Source organism: Meriones unguiculatus, chromosome 5, assembly GCF_030254825.1.
Source record: "Meriones unguiculatus strain TT.TT164.6M chromosome 5, Bangor_MerUng_6.1, whole genome shotgun sequence".
Classification (NCBI taxonomy): Eukaryota; Metazoa; Chordata; class Mammalia; order Rodentia; family Muridae; genus Meriones; species Meriones unguiculatus.
The window spans coordinates 14537906-14554982 of NC_083353.1; positions in this window are offsets into that span (position 1 = coordinate 14537906).

A 17077-nucleotide genomic window follows, 5' to 3' on the forward strand; every position below is an offset into this window, starting at 1 on the left:
ACGTCTTTAATGCCAGCATTAGGAGGAAGAGACAGGCAGGTCTCTTTGGGTTCTAGATCAGCCTGGTCTACATAGAAAGTTCCAGCACAGCCAGAACCATGTCCATCTGCTGCACCATGCTGGCTCAGCAGAGCAGGCAGGGGCCAGGGAAGCCTGTGCTGGTGGTGTGGGCAGAAGATGATCACTAAATTAAAGGTTGTGTGGGGCAGAAAGTCGTGGTGGCATCAGTGTACCAACCAAGCCATCCAGCTTTTCAGTTGTTATGTCACGAGGTTCAGGTATTATTGCTACAGGAGAAGTTTTAGGCAAACGCAAGCCCACAAGTGGCAGTGGCAGCGGCAGTCCTCAGGCCTTGGATGGTGGCCTTTCCTCTGGAAAGACAGAGGTGGAAGTAAGTAGAGGAAGTTTGGTTGTTTGTTTTTGTTTTGGGTACTAGATGATGCTATTGCCTCCCACCCCCTTATGGCTGCTTGGGCCTCAGGAACTTCTCCCCAGAGGTCTGAGAATGCCAGGACCAGTCTGATGGGTGCATCCCATCAAAACATGCCAGATCCACATCTCTGCGGTACCTGAGTCCTGAAGGTGAGGCTGCTGGGAGCCCACTACTGGAAAGGTAGCCATTGAGAACCAGCGTTCAGTAGGGAAGAGTGGGGATACTGAACGTACTCGGGGCAGGGATGGCAGTGACCCCCTAGAGCCATATCACAGTTTCTGGAACTCTACCATCCACAGTCAGACACACACAACCTCCAAGGTTCCACAAACTCACTGTCCAGGGGCCACCATACCGACTGAGACCTACAAATATGTCTTGAATTTTGTTTTGCGTCTGTGTGTGTTACTGGAGGCATCTGCTGCCTATGGCAGACTAGCCGGCCTTCAGACTTACTGGGATCCCCTGTCTTTGCCTCCCATCTTGCTGTAGGAGTGCTGTGTAACTGGGCTTTTTTGTTACTTTATTTGGGTTCCTGTATCTACCACACTCCTCTGCTACAATCCCTTCTAAGTCCCCAACACTAGGAAGGTGAGAAAGAAGATTAGAGGGGAAAGGAGGAGTATGCCTCTTTAGACTATATCCTGCAGATTAAGAGCATCGAGTTCCTTAGGGCAAGTCCAATCTTCGTCATCAGAATATCGCCAACCAGCAACCAGCAATCCAGCAGCCAACAATCCAGCAATCCAGCAGTAGCAAAAGCAGCAGCAGAGGGAGCAGCAGCCAGCACAGACCCTCTTGAAACTCTTGAATTTATATCCTCTCAAGAGTCCCCAGAGTTCCAAACATAAACCATCTGCAGCTGGCAAATATCACACCCCTCATAGAGCATGAGATAAATCATAGCGGCTGTGGACAACCTGAAGCAGTCCTATATCCCACAGCTGGGAATTAAAACAAAAACATATTCACATAACATAACTGCTTTTAAATAAACCAAAATTCTGACTACAGAGCTGGGTCTTACTGGACACTGCCCCACAGGTCTGTTTTCTGCTCTTCCTCCATGACTTGGCCATTGCCGTAATTCGCTGTTAGTCAAAAATCCACCAGGCCAGCCTTTGTGCACACCTTTAATCCCAGCACATGAGAGACAGATGCGATCAGATCTCTGTGAGTTCTGGCAGCCTGGTCTACAGAGTGAGTTCCAGGACAGCTAGGGCTACACAGAGAAACCCTGTATTAAACAAACAAACAAACAGAGAAACAAACAAACAAAAATCCAGTAGGCAGCAGACAGCGGCTACCGCTACAGACAGAAGACTGTTCGCAGTTAAGGGGTTGGCCACCTGCCTTCTGAACGGAGGCTGGATGCCAATTAAACAAGCCCAAGGCCCTGTAACAGGTGCAGTGTCAAGAATTAAGGCAGGCTGTGGGTCCTCAGATGGAGTTGTGAGTGCAGCAGACCCTCCTTGGCTTGGCTGCTAGGGACGCACGTGGAGGGCCACCTCTCTCCTCACCTCTTCTCTGGCTACTGTCTCTCATCCAAGGCTCACTCCTAATCAGGGATCGTGCTGCTTGCAGAACTGATTGCGGTGGGTTGAGACCCAGCTCCGTGTAATTCTCCTGCAAGCAAAGGTAAGTTGTCTCTGGCTCCTCCGGGAAAACAAGCCTTCCAGATGTTCAGGGAAGCCCTGCTGGTAATTCTCACAGCCAGCAGAGGGCAGCAGAACACGCTCAAAGTCCTCCCTCCACAGTAAGTGGGCCTGGCCTTTCCACACCACTCCTCCCGTCCCTCCCAGGCCAACCACCTGTCTGACTGTTTTCTGAGAAGGTTGGAGGATAGAACCTAGGGCCTTGCACACGCTAGGCAGGTGTTGCACACGCTAGGCAGGTGTTGCACACGCTAGGCAGGTGCTCTGCTCCTGAGCCACACCTCAGGCTCGGCCCAGAGGGCAGCCTCAGGTGTTGATCCTCAAGGGCTGCCCTTTATTCTTTTTTCAGACAGGCTTTTTCATTGCTCTGGAGCTCTTTAAGTAGTCAAAGATACATTTTTTTTTAATTTATTACATCTGAAGTTACTATTGGTGCCTCTCTCCTTTTAAAAAGTTCAAATATGCCTTCTCTCTCTTCTCTCTCTTTGTGTGTGTGTGTGGGTAGTTTCTGGGGGAGGAGCAGTGGTTTCATGGGGAGGGGCCGGTATGGAAGCCCATGTGTGTGCAAAGGCCAGAGGAGGAATCAGGTGACCTGCTCTGTCCCTCTCCACCTCATTCCCTTGAGGCAGCATCTCTCTCTGAACCTGGAGCTAGGCTGGCAGCCAGCCCTGTCTCCCATCATAGAGCTGGTTACAGGAGTCCCCACACAGCCACATGGAGCTTTTCACGTGGATGCTGAGGGTTCCAGCTCAGGAACTAGTGCTTGGGCAGTGGGAGCTGAGCCGTCTCCTCACCCCTCACTCAATATTGTTTTAAATGATTTTTAGTTTTGTAATAAAACTGCTTTAAACATGTTATAAATGTAAAACGTCCTGCTAACTCCTTATACTGACAAACTGCTATACTCTTTTTAACTAGGAAGAGCAGAGGTAAACGTTCAGGTTAAAGGTGAGCAAATGTATACACAGAATCAAGAAAACCAAAATGACCTTGCACTGTTACCAAGACTGCTGCAAAGGGACTCCAGCGCTATCTTCCCGGGGCGTGATCATTGCTGCTGTCTGTTGACATGATTTAATCTGGGCTGCAGGAACTTGGCTGTTCTAAGCTGTACCAATGTTCACTGCAGAAACACCCATCACAGCAGCTGCCTCTCCTTCCTGTGTGACGTTGCTTACGATTGGGGATTACCGATTCTCATGCAAATGCAGGTGCTGAAATTATGCAACGACTTCATTTTAAGTCATTCAGATGGATGGTCTAGAAAAGTGTTTGAAAAATAGTGTACAAAATCACACACATGAAGCACACTGCTGCTGGAGAATTTTGTGTGTGTGCCAAAGGACAACTGTTGCTCCTCGGGTGCTGTTTTGTTTTGTTTTGCTTTGCTTTTCTTTGAGACAGTTTCTCTATGTAGCCTTTGCTGTCCTGGACCCGCTTTGTAGAGCAGGTTGGCCTCGACATCACAGAGATCCGCCTGCCTCTACTTACCGAGTGCTGGGATTAAAGGCAGGTGTCACCATGCACAGCCTGATTTATGTATTAAGAACCGGTCTTTTGTTGGCCTGGAGCTCTCTAAGCTGGTACATCAGCAAGTCCTAGTCAACCTTTTGAGAAATATCACTTCTCGATCTTTGCTTCTTACAGATGAGCAAACCAAGGCTCAGACAGCACCTTAGCCATGGTACACAGATCATCATGGTGGGACAACTGAGAACTCCCACTCTGCACAGCCATTACCCTGGTAACACCCTCAGTCAGAACAGACTTGGCCCAGGGACAGAGCATGGGTGTGGGCGATCCATAGCCATGTCAGTGTGGGCGCATCCCTGGAGGTATCCAGTCACCTCCTTCCCAGTCTGGGAATGAGAGAAGGCTGCTGAACTCAGCCCCTGCCGCTGTGGGAAAAGCTGAGCAACAACGGCTCCAGACTCGGGTGAGTTCGGGCTGTCTTAGCTCCGTAGCCCTCCACTCCGGTGACGTCCAGAAAATGCTCCTCACCTGGTTCTGGGCTTTTCGCTACCAAAGAAAACTCACCCCAACTGGCTCTGCCTCATACCATAGACACAGAGATGGAGAAACGTGAAACAAATGCAAACGCCTTGCCCTCATGAGGACTGTGGAGCAGAGAGGGATGGCACCCTTTGTCCTGAACTGAGCAGTCCTGAGGGGAGTGGCACCTCTGGAATTCTTGCCAGAGGAGATAGCAAGACATATATTTAAAGCTAGTTCAGGTGCATTTGAAAAAAAGGTAATATGGGAGTTGTGATGCGATAGCCAAGTGGGTAAAGACACTTGTCACTGAGCTAGAGGGCCCGAGTTCAATCCTTGAACCCACATGATGGAAGGAGAGAACAAAGTTGTCCTCTGATCTCCACACATGCTCTGTGAACACACACACACACACACACACACACACACACGAGAGAGAGAGAGAGAGAGAGAGAGAGAGAGAGAGATCTAAAAGAGGGAACAGGACTATATCAAAAAGGACACTGAGGTCATTCTAAGAAGCTTAGGATAATTCTATGAGCCTAAGTGGGCAGAACAGGGTATTAAATGATGGAATGAAGAGACTGAAAAGCTGTACTTTAAACACTAGAAAGACTACTTTCAAGGTAGTTTGGAGAACGGGAGAGCACAGAATGGCAAAGACATGGGCTGAGGTGATAAAGTCACCTGGGAAAAAGAAAGCTCAGCTGAGGAATTGCTTCCCTCAGATTGATGATTGATACAGAAGGGGCCATCCCTTGACAACTGATCCTGGTTTGTATAAAAAAAAAAAAAAAAAAAGCAAGTTGAACAGGCTGGGAAGCAAGCTAGTAATCGGTGTTTGTCCAGCTTTTGCTTGTTCCTGCCTCGGCCTCCCTTGGTGGAAGCGGTGAGCAGTGAAATAAACCCTTTCCTCCGCAGATTGCTTTTGGTTATGGTGTTGGTCACAGCAATAGGAAAAAACCTGGACATGTGGTAAGTGAACATTTTGGAGCAGGGCCTTATGCAGGCCTCAACTTGATTAATAAAAGAAGTAGGTGGATAAGTATGCCAGACCTGCAGACTGACTGTAAAACTCAACTTGCAGGGCCCCTTCAAGCAGATCCAGGGTCACAGGCTGCACAGGAGACAGGCCTGCTGCTCATGCCCAGGTTGGTCCTTGACATCTCTAAAAAGGACCATAGTCTTCTTAATGCCATTTTAGTACCAGGAAACTGCTCTCTTGGCCTCTGCCATTTTTTTTTCCAAATTGGTCATCCTTCTATGGTTTAAGTGGTTGCTCTTGGCAGTTTTCAAGTACTGAGTGCATGGTTCTTAATTATGGTCCCTGAGCTGCATTGTATATCTCTTGAACTTGTTCCTCAAACTGTCGCGCCTGTCTTGTCCAACAAGAAAGACACAACCACCAGCTCTTCCTCAAGCAGTTTATTCAGGCATTTGCAAGCTTCTTCTCCCCCCGTACCCCGAGCACCTCCCAATTATATAGGCAACCATATCAGCCAATCACAGCCAACCATGCTCACTCATCAGACCTGCAGCGGGCAGCCAATGGGCCATGCAACGCTTGCCTTGACCAAACATGGACTTGTTTATCAGCAGTCAGTACATCCGGCAGGCGCCATCTTTTAGGCGCAGCAACTTAATAGCCACGGCTTGCCACAGTTCCCCCTTCCTTATTAAAACAAGCAAGCAAAGAACAGAACACAACGGGTAGAGGTAGAGGTTTGATCCCTGGTGTGCAAGACATGTGGGGCGATGTACTGAGGTCAGCCCCAGGCCCATCACCAGTAACTGACCCAGACCTGTCCAGTACCTTTTTTCCCAGGGGGAGGGGCCTAGGGTACAAACCTCCATGCAATCAAACATGCCTCTCAGAGAGCTGCCTAACCGCTCACAGGCTAACTCTCCGTGCAGTGCTTAGCCTCACACCCCGAGTGTGATGATAAGCTTACTTTATGGCAGCGAGCCATACTTGAGGGGACTGTCCGGCTTCTACTGCTGCAAAGGCTTGTGTAATCACGGCCTTGGCATGATGTTGACATTGCTGCATACGGCACATAAACCACACACATAACACGCAAGCACAACACATCATTATTGCCAAAACCCCTAATCCCACCCATTCCTTCAGGTGGCTAAACGTTGCAGAAATCCAGGACGTCAGGCTCCCGGCAATAGAAGGATCTACACGAGTGGAATTCACCGTCACGATGGCCAGTCTCAAATCTCTAAGGAGGTGTTCAAAATTCTGCGACCAATTGCTGAGTAACTATTGAGATAAGATCTTAAGACAGGTTAGCAGCTCTGGTGAAATTATGAAATTGAACTGAGGTTACACATAACCCTGGGTACTTCCATTCACAACCTAATTGAGCAAGCTGCCAGAGAGTATCTATCTGTTCTTGCACCAAATCCACTCGTTGGTTTAATACCATAATGCCTCCCTTCAAATGCGAATTTAAGGTTGCTAGCACATCCAATGCTGCAGCCACTTCTGATGAAAGATTATTAAGTGTATGAGCTGTTTGCACTGTAGAATGTAGAGACACTGCAGCTATAGCAGCCCCAGCAGCAGCAATAACAATAGTGGCCACAATGGCTGTGGTAACACCAAAATCTCTCTTATTACTGAACAATATTAAAGCATCAGGAGCCTGGACGGGTACTGGAACATATCTTGGCAATCTGGTTGCTACGGCAAAAGGAAACGAGGTTCCATCCCAGCAGAGTGAATAAAAGCAGGTCGTAGGACTACAGTCCAAGACACTCTCCTTAAAGCTTCCATTATATAACACAAACATAAATGGGGGCCAAATACATACTGGGACTTTGCCAAAGGTAATATTTTTTCCCTATAGCAATCCGTGTCACCGAATTTTCAAAAATATCAGAGGTGTTCCAGGTAAAGGAAGCATTTCCAGCACCACCACCAGCGATTATAGCAAGTGGGGACAAATCAGTACAGCTGCCATTTATTCCACACAATAACCAAGAATCAAAGGGGTTGGAAGGTCTTATTTGGCCAGGATTTTGATACGTCCAATTATACCCTGCAAAAGCGTAATTAAACTGGGTGCTAATATACGGGGAAAAGGTAAAATAAGGTTTCACAACCCAGGCTGCCTTGTGGGCTTGGCAACTTGTCCAAGGAAATATAACATTTGCTTTAACTCCTTGACAAAATGGCGCCCAACGTGGTTGTGGCGGTATAGTATCATTACCTCGAGGGCGACTGGCGGGCCACCATCCTCTAATCCAAGTAGCATTAGTAGCATTAGCAGGGTGATTATGTAATAAATCTTGTATAGAATCAAACCAGGCAGCACTTTGATTATATAAATTTATACAATTACTTTGCTCACTAATATTCCTTACAACCTGAAAGCACAAAAGTCCTTGCAAAGAAAAGGAATCATTTCCTGGAACGGGCTTTAGTTCCTTATCCAATGGTAAAAAGCAATTCTAATGATGTATTTGTAGCAAAAAGGTGGGGAAATACTTGAGCATCATGACAAACAGGCATTGGCTTCGGGAACATGGAGAGGATCCTCCATCGAACCTCCAGGTAAGCCTGCAGGCTCATTCATGCTCCCCAAATCAACAGAAGAAACAGGAGCCGCATGTTGGCAACGGCGAACCAATCTCTCTGGCACCCAAATAAGATCAGGTTGGTCCTGTGGAAACACACAAACGGACCCTCTCGCCCATGCCAACACAGGATCGGAACCCTTCCATAGTCCTGTGATAACATCCTTCCATTTAACATAACTCCGCTCACAGGGCATGCATGTGACATGCATGTGACATGCATGTTGATCCGCAGCTGTTCGGCCGTTGCCATCCAGAGTCAAATTAAGAGTATAAAGGGCTAAGGATATCCGAACCTTTGGTGACTGACCATGTCCTAGTCCCCCTTTTTGCTTTAAAAGACATTCCTTTAGAGTTCTATGGGCTCTTCCAATAATTCCTTGACCCTGAGGATTATAAGGGAGACCATGTTTAAGACAGACATCCATTTGTTGGCAAAGGTAACAAATGAACGGGCAGTATATGCAGGCCCATTATCCGTTTTTATTTGACCAGGTTTGCCCCATGCAGCCCAGGCTTCAAGACTTTTTTTTTTTTTCCTCATAAGGAGATGGGCAATTCCAGTAAATAAGGTTGAATTTCCCCGGAATGTCCCTCTTCATCCCTCCATCTTAATTGTCTTGTACTGACATCTGGTGTTTTTGCATATCCCAAACCTTGGAGAATCTGGCTAGATGCCTGTACTGGCCATCCAGAGGGCCAGTCCTTCTTAGCTATAATACTTTTATCTGCCCCTGTATCTAACAATCCTAAAACTTCCTTGTCATCTATTATAAGTTTTAAAACAGGGTGCTGATCCAAAGAAAGGGAGAGGAAGGTTAAATCCACTCCCATGGAGTCAAAAGCTCCCTTATCCCTACTTTTGGATGAAGCAGGAAACCTATCATGAAGACTAGGAAGGATAAGCAGCTGCGCAATGCGATCTGCAGGGGATATGGCTACGACACCCCTAGGGGATGAGACCATAATTTTAACCACTCCTTGATAGTCAGGATCAATAATGCCTGGGTGAACTATTAATCCCTGCAAAGCAGATGAAGACCAGCCAAGTAGCAGTCCCACCGTGTCCCTCTGAAGAGGTCTGGCAAAATCAGTTTCCACTATTTGAGTACCCATTTTTGGGGTTAATACGAGTCTGGTGGTGGCACGGAGGTCCAATCCTGCCGAGCCTGCAGTTGCTCTCCTTGGCTCCGTGGACCCCGCAACGTGGGCCAAGTTTCCCTGTCCTGCTGAGGGTTGCTCATGGCCCCATATATTTGTGGGCCCTGGGGACGTGGGCCCCACGTCCCGTTTTTTTTGAATGCACTCCTCCATAACCTGAGCTCAAAGGATGTCCATTAACATCTTTGACTGACCTACATTCATTAGCCCAGTGATTTCCCTTTCTACACCGAGGACAGAGTCCAGGTGATTTTTGCTGTGCCCCTCCTGAGCTATCTTCCCTTTCTGGACTTCTTTTCATGTGCCCATGTTTCCTGCATTTGAAACAGGCACCAGGAGGAACTTCCTTTCTTTTTCTTTGGAGTCGTAACACCGCAGCTGCTAAGCCAGCATTAGTCAGAGGCCCTCCGAGTTCTCGGCACACTTTTAACCACGCCTCTATTCCTTTATTTTTATATGGTGTGATGGCTGCTCTACATTTCTTAGTACATTGTTCAAAGACTAGTTGTTTTACTAGTGGCATTGCTATGTCAGGATCACCCCAAATCTTTCCCGCTGCCTCAACCATCCTGGCCCCCAAATCTGCAAATGGCTCTTTTGGTCCTTGTACTATCTTTGTAAGAATGCCCTCAACTTCCCCTTTATTAGATAGAGACTTCCATGCCCGAGTGGCAATTTTATTCACCTGCTCATATACCTGAACAAGATACCCGGTTGGCTGGTTGGCAAATCTACCTTGTCCTAACAACAAGTCTCTATCCCAGGCAGGATTCCCAGCAGCCTGATTTTCCGCTGCCTGTTCATTAGCATAGTCAATGAGGAAAGCTCTCCAATCCAGGTATTGGCCTGGTGAGAGACAGACCCTGGCCAATCCAGCCCAGTCACTAGGAGTCATGCAGAACTTGTTTAAACTTTCCACCTGTGCTAATGTAAAGGAGGCTTTTATGCCATAAGCTCTTACGGATTCAGCTAGACTCTTCACAACCTTGAAATCTATCGGGTCATGATATCTGTTCCCTGCCTGATCCATGAAATCAGGAAAGCCAAGCGAAGATGATTGCACCTCCTTCCAGACTTCGGGGCAAAATGACCTCTGATGACTAGGTAACGGGTCTTCCACCCTCCTCTGGTCAAACATGTAAGGTGGTGGGGCAGAAGCCAGCCCGCGCGACTTCTCTGCCTTCTTTTCTTTACTATAATTTTTCTTTCCACTAGATATCATAGTCCTAATTGCAACTTCCTCTTCTCCTGAGCTTTTGCTCTCAAACTCGCCCAAGTCAGAATATACCTTTGTTCTTTCCATCTGCTCTACCTCTTCTCGACTTCCTCTTCAGAATCATTATCAGATTCACCTGAAGTGGAGTTGCCCTTTTCTGTTACTGATCATTCTTCCTTCAACTGGTCTAGGGCCAGTTGACCAGCTTCCACAGCCTCAAGCACCTCACATCTTCCAGACAGCTTCTCACCAATTTCCATACGGGCCTCGCCCCTCCTTTCAGATGTCCTTGTTCCCAGGCAGAGTCTAAATCCTGGCCTAGCTTTTCCCAACTGCCTACTGTTAGATTACCTGAGGCGGCACACCAAGGAGCAACCGTATCACATTCCTCGAGAAACCTATCGATTGTCCCCAGTTTTAGTTTTAAACCCTTCGAGTTGAGGAGCGCTCGCAGGGCTTTAGAAATTGGGTGCGAAGATGACGCGCCCATAGTTTCACTTTTGAGCCAGAATCGGCTCGGATGGTGCCTGCTTCCTGGCAACCTAAAATAGCCTCTAATATGTGCCGAGGACCTTCCCCAATTTCCTGGGGTTGTAAGCTCTTTTAGACTTACCCCGTCCCGTCGACGTTCCCTGACTACCTGAGGTTATGAGCCGTTCCGGTGGGGGAGATAGAGGAGGTTCCCTGTACGGGCCACCACTTCTCGCGCCTGTCTCGTCCAGCAAGAAAGACGCAACCACCAGCTCTTCCTCAAGCAGTTTATTCAGGCATTTGCAAGCTTCTTCTCCCCCCCCCCCCCGCCCTTCCCAATTATATAGGCAACCACATCAGCCAATCACAGCCAACCACACTCACTCATCAGACCTGCAGCGGGCAGCCAATGGGCCATGCAACGCTCACCTTGACCAAACACGGACTTGTTTATCAGCAGTCAGTACATCCGGCGGGCGCCATCTTTTAGGTGCAGCAACTTAATAGCCACGGCTTGCCACATCAAACACTCTATTGTGAGGGGTTGGCAAATGGCTTAGCAGGTGAAGGTACACACTTCCAACACTGATACCTGAGCTCAAGTCCCAAGATCCACAAGGTGTAAGAAGCTGAAGCTGGAGAAAATCAACTCTATAAAGTTGTGCTACAGCTCTTAAGGGACACACTACTAACTACACAAACAGAGAGAGAGAGAGAGAGAGAGAGAGAGAGAGAGAGGAGACCCTCCATTACACAAATAAATAAATAAAGCAATAATAAAAATTTAATACAAAACCGTATTTTTCCTCTAAGATAAAGAAATCTTGCTGTGCTGGAGAGCTGACTCAGCAGTAGGAGCACTTGTTGCTCCTACGGGGGACCCAGATTCAGCTCCCAGCACCCACCTTGGGTGGCTCACAACCACCTGTACAACTCCGCTTCCAGAGCACCCAATGCTCTCTTACAGCCTCATTGGGCACCTGCCCAAACATGGTACATTCCTGTGGATGTATGCATAAAATAAATGGCTCTTTAAAAAAAAGAAATCAAGAGGCCGGGCGTGGTGGCACATGCCTTTAATCCCAGCACTTGGGAGGCAAAGGCAGGAGGATCTCTGTGAGTTTGAGCTCAGCCTGTTCTACAAAGCGAGTCCAGAACAGCCAGGGCTTATTACACAGAGAAGCCATGTCTCAAAACAAAGAAAGAAATCAAGAACAAAAGTTTGCTTGCTGTTCTGTGGTAAGTGGGTTTATGCTGTCATCAGTCTGGAGATTGGCTATAATCTCTGGAAATAAAGGCCTATTCTGAGGCTAGAGATGGAGCCTAGGGCGGGCATGTGTTGGGAGTCAGGGAGCCCCATTCCCACTCCTGAGTCCATCTCCATCTCTCTAGGTACCCGTATGCCCCACCCCCTCTCAGCACTGCAGGGCATTTGTCTACGAAATGGTGGGGTGAGACCCCATGTCCTCTGCTTCCCTTCCCGGTTCAGTCCCCAGCACCACAAAAATCATGCACAGTGGCACAGGCCTGTAATCCCTGTACTTGGAATGTGGAGGCAGAAGGATCAAGAGTTTAAGGTCATTCTCAGCTACAGAGGGAGTTGAGGATAACCTGGACTACATAAAACCAGTCTTCAAAAAATAGGAAATGATATTTTATCTGGTGGTGTGGTGGCACATGGCTGTAATCTCAGCACGTGAATAACAGAGTCAGGAAGAGGATGAGTTTGAGGCCAGCCTGAGCTTCTTCTAGATCCAGGCCAGCAGAACTATACAGTGAGACCTTGTCTCAAGCAGCCACAGAAAGTACCGTTCATTTATTCATTTATCAGGATAGTGAAGGTTACAGACATGTTTCATCTCACCTCATTCTGTGCAGTGCTCGTATGGAGCCCAGGGCCTCTCTATCTAGGCAAGCCCTCTATAGCGATTTGAGTAAAAGTTAAGTTAATATTTAAATGCTTAGTCACAGGGAATAGAACTCTTTGATGGGATTAGAAGGATTAGGAGGAAGTGTGTCACTGAGAGCAGGCTTTGGGATTTCAAAAGTCCATGCCAGGCCCAGTTACTCTCTCTTTCTCTCTCTTTTTCTCTCTTTTTCTCTCTCTTCCTCTCTCTCTTTCTCTCTCTCTTTTTCTCTCTCTCGTTTCCTTTTTCTCTCTGCCTGCAGATCAGGATGTAGCTCTCGACTACTCCTCTAGCATGTCTGCAGCCATGCTCCCAACCATGATAGTGGACTAAGCCTCTGAAACTGCAAGCAAGCACCCAGTAAAATACTTTCCTTTATTAGGGTTGCTGTGACCATGGCGTCTCTTACAGCAATGAGCAGTGGCTAACAGGCACTCTATCAACTAAGCCATATTCCCAGCCCCACATTTTATATTATGTATATTTTACCACAATTTAAGAACCAAGAAGACTCATGTTGGTGTGCAGGGAGGAGTGGACCGGCAGCGTGGACAGCAGGACTGTATTTCCCACTCTTCTATTACATGTGGCTGGCTCAGAGTTTCCCATCAGAGATCTCTGCCGACACAGCTTCCTCCACCATCTTCTACTTGGTCTTCTGCTCCGCTGTCACTTGTTGCTGGGGCAGCTGTAGGCTGCCAGCTGCCAGCGGCTGTCCTGACCCTGCCTCCTCCCAGGATGGAGCATCCTGATCTGCAGCAGGACCCCCGCAGGCTCCTTCCTGTAGCCAGGGCCAGCGCTGCCTGGGCAAGTCCTGCAGAGGGGAATCACCCCACCCTGAAAAAGACTAGGCGAGAGAAGGAGAAAGCAGTACAATTAAAATCTTAGTGTATGAATAATTACGTTTTAAAAATCCCCACTTTTTTTTTTAAACATCAAAAGGACTTCTGCAATCAGAGGTTTAATTTGCAGATTTAGCGGCATTTGGCAGGGTAAAAGTAGGGGCTGTGAAGTGAGTAAGCGTGGGATTTGGGGCTGCAAGAAAAGAATGGGAGTATCTGTTTGGTCAGAAATCCATCTTTGAGCTAGCTCAAGCTCTGGGGCCTCACTTCCTCCGCCTACAGCCACCCTGGGACCTGGCTGCTGGGGTTGGGGGGTGGCTCTTAAAGGAAGGGGTGGGGAGAGCAGGTTAGCAGCAGAGTTGAGTTCTCTGGCCCTGAGGCCTCACTTCATCCTTAAAAATAACTTTATCTTCCCTGAACATTATTTGCTTTTTGCAATGAATTATTGAAACTTGGAAGTTCTGAAAATACATACACGTTGAATAAATTTTTTTTGAATAATGGGAAGAAAACAACCCAGCATACTCACGGGCCAGTGAGATGGCTCAACAGACAAGGTGCTTGCCACCAAACATAATGGCTTGAGTTAGATCCTTGGGACCTACATAGTGGCAGGAGATAGCAAATTGTCCTCTAATCACCCATGAATTGTCCTCTGAACTGTGTGTGTGTGTGTGTGTGTGTGTGTGCGTGTGCGCGTATGCGCGCATGCGCGCGCGCAGATTAAAATTCTAAAAATACAGGACAGCAAAACAACAAGATGAAAACAAAGATCACCTGTAGCTTTCTGGCCTGGTGCCATAAGGAACTCTGCATCTTTCCTGTGATAGTGTGACAAAAATTCCTTTGCCAGCTGGATAAGGCTTTGCAGACACACAGGCATACATGCTCTCGCACACACACACACACACACACACAGTTTTATCATTTTCACCCCTCTCAACTTTTCCTTCCCTCTTAAGGGAGCCTCTTTTTTCACCACCTAAATTTAGGAAAGAAAAAAAAAAAACCCACAAAGGAGACCTGGGAAAGATGCTCAGAGGAAGAGACCCAGATATGTGTGAATGAGCATGGGAAACAGACTGAATGTACCTGGCCCGTGGAGAGGAGTGAGAAGAGGATGGCCATGTCTGGCCCCAGGCACAAGACCCTGGTTTGCTCCGTGAGGCAGTTTTCCAAAAGGAATGAAGAAGGGTCTGTGGCATAATTTCCAACGTTGGAAGGGCTGTGGCCTCAGTTCTGAGGGGGGGTTGTGCAGTACTGGGAATTGAACCTAAGGCCTCAAGCAAGGTAGGTACTGTGTCTTAGTCAGTGTTCTACAGCTGTGGAGAGACAGCGTGAGCACAGCAACTCCTATAATGGAAAGCATTCCATTGGGGCTGGCTCACAGTTCAGAGGTTTAGTCCATTATCATCATAGTGGGAAGCATGGCAGCAGACAGGCAGACTTGGTGTTGGAGAAGGAGCTGAAATTTCTACATCTGATCCACAGGCAGCAGGAAGAGACAGTGGGCCACTAGGCTTGGTTTGAGCTTCTAAAACCTTAAAACCCTGACCCCAATAACATACTTCCTGCAACAAGGCCACACCTCTTGGTAGCACCACTTCCTGTGGGGGCCATTTTTAAACCACCACAAACTGTACCACCGACCTTAAACCCCTAAGCCTCTTTTCACTCTTTGATTTGAGTTACTCAGGCTGCCTTTAAACACGCATGTCTCCCATGCTGTCTAGAAGCTGCTGTCTCCTACCTCAGCCGGCCAAGAATATGGCATAACAGGCCTGAACCACCAGCTGTCATAAGTGGGAACCATACAGCTCCCTGTTTTGTTGCTGTGGTCTAATACCTGAAATAACATCAAGAAGAAAAATGGACTTTATTGCATTATTTATTTTGCCTTGCAGTTTCAGAAGTAGCCATCCATATGATGGGGGAGGGGCATGCACAAGAGCAGCTTATAGTGTTGACCAAGAACATAGAAAACCAAGATTGGAAGAGGCCAAGAAATGATGGAGCCAAGGACCAGCCCCAACGACCTACGTCCCCTAACTAGGCTCTATAACTTGTAATTTCCAGAACCTTTAAAACAAGGCCACTCCTTGGGGATCTAACTCTAACAGCCTGTGAAGGCGACTCAACATTAAAATCATAATGAAAGCCATTTTTTAAAGACATGGTCTTGCTGTGCAACCTACACTAGCCTCAAACTCAAACTAGTTTAGCCTCCTTAGTGTTGGGATTATAGACATGTGCCCATCTTGAAATAATTTTGATAAAAAATTAAATTTAGCCCTCTGGCTTCTACATATGCAGCCTGCAATAATAAATCATTTTAATTAAAATTTTATTTTTTAATTTTTGTTTCTTGTATGTGTGGGGACATATGTGTGTATTCTTGCGTGTGGAAGTCAACACTGGGTCTCTTCTTCAGTTGTTGTCCATGTTACTGTTTTTAATTTTTATTTTATATGTATGAGTGGTTTCCCAAACTAAGGGCAATTGCATAGGACAAACATCTGAGTTTTCCCAACAAATAAATGAAAGTGAGGAAGGGAGAGTTTGCATTCAAAACTAATCTCTAAATGTTATCCTTGCTAGTATCATAATTTTTTAAATATAAACTTACCTTCACTTGTTATTTTTTAAGTCTATTTATTTTAGGGGTGGCATGTCACACCCATGGGCAGAAGACAACCTGTAGGGATCAGTTTTCTGCTTCCACCGTGTGAGTCCCAAGGATTGACTCAGGTGTTCGGGCCTGGCAGCAGCTGCCTTTCCATGAGGAGCCAGCTCATTGGCTGGCATTGTGCACTGTTTGTACCTTAGCAAGACTCCACTTGATAAAGAAAAAGCATGTGTGGCCCTCGACCTCCTTCCACTTTGCCTTCTGGCTCATGGTGTGAACCTCTGTGGTCCCTTTTTCTAGTGCGTTCTCACCGTTGCCACTTCCCACCCTCACTGAAGTCCAAAAAGTGGGACAGCTGAATTCATATCTGGATATCCAAACTATGAAATCAATAAACCTTTACTCTTCATAGCTTTTTATAGTTTGTATTTATCATAGTTCCTTGTGTGTCACAGAAGAATAAAGGGTTCACTCTTCAGTAGCTCCTTCCCAACTCCCAGAATAGCAGGAGAGTAAAACTTATATAACAGATATGGAAGAAGAATTTAAACACTAAAATTACTAAGCAAATTAAACTGAAATATCGTCAAGACTTGGACTTGATTTGTACCAATGTATAAAGGTGGAAAATGTCTCACCCTTGATGGAAGCAGCTCTGCAGCTCTGCTCTGTGGCTTCTAGAGGTCCTCAGAGTCAGTGAGGGCGGAGGAGGCCTCCCGGGTCTCATTCTTGCTTTCTCTAAAAAAAGGTTTCTTGACTGAAGTCAAATGAAGACCCTCCAAAGCCTACACCCTGAGGCTTCCCTGTGGCCTGCTTCCCCACACAGGCTCCTTTGCATGCTCTCAGCCGTGAAAGTATGGGGAATCTGGGAGATTGTTTTAGCTCTTCTTCAAGGGCACTCTTTGGTCCTAAATAAGCTTAAGGACTGTTTCTGGTTATGAGGAGCACAAGCCAGCTGAGAGTGATAGGGAGGGAGTCTAGGGCAAAGGCTGAGTTGGCTCCAACTTTTGTCTTGTGTCTTCCAAAAGTCTGGCGTTGCTTTCTCTCGCCTAGCGCTCCGTGGTTGTGAACTGCTGAGGCCTGCTGTGGAAGCCAGAAGTGACCAGCAAGTTCCTGTTCCCACTGAGCATCTATCTCCTACTGTCTCTACAGAACCTCATCAATGAATATAGGGGAGTTTGGGTTT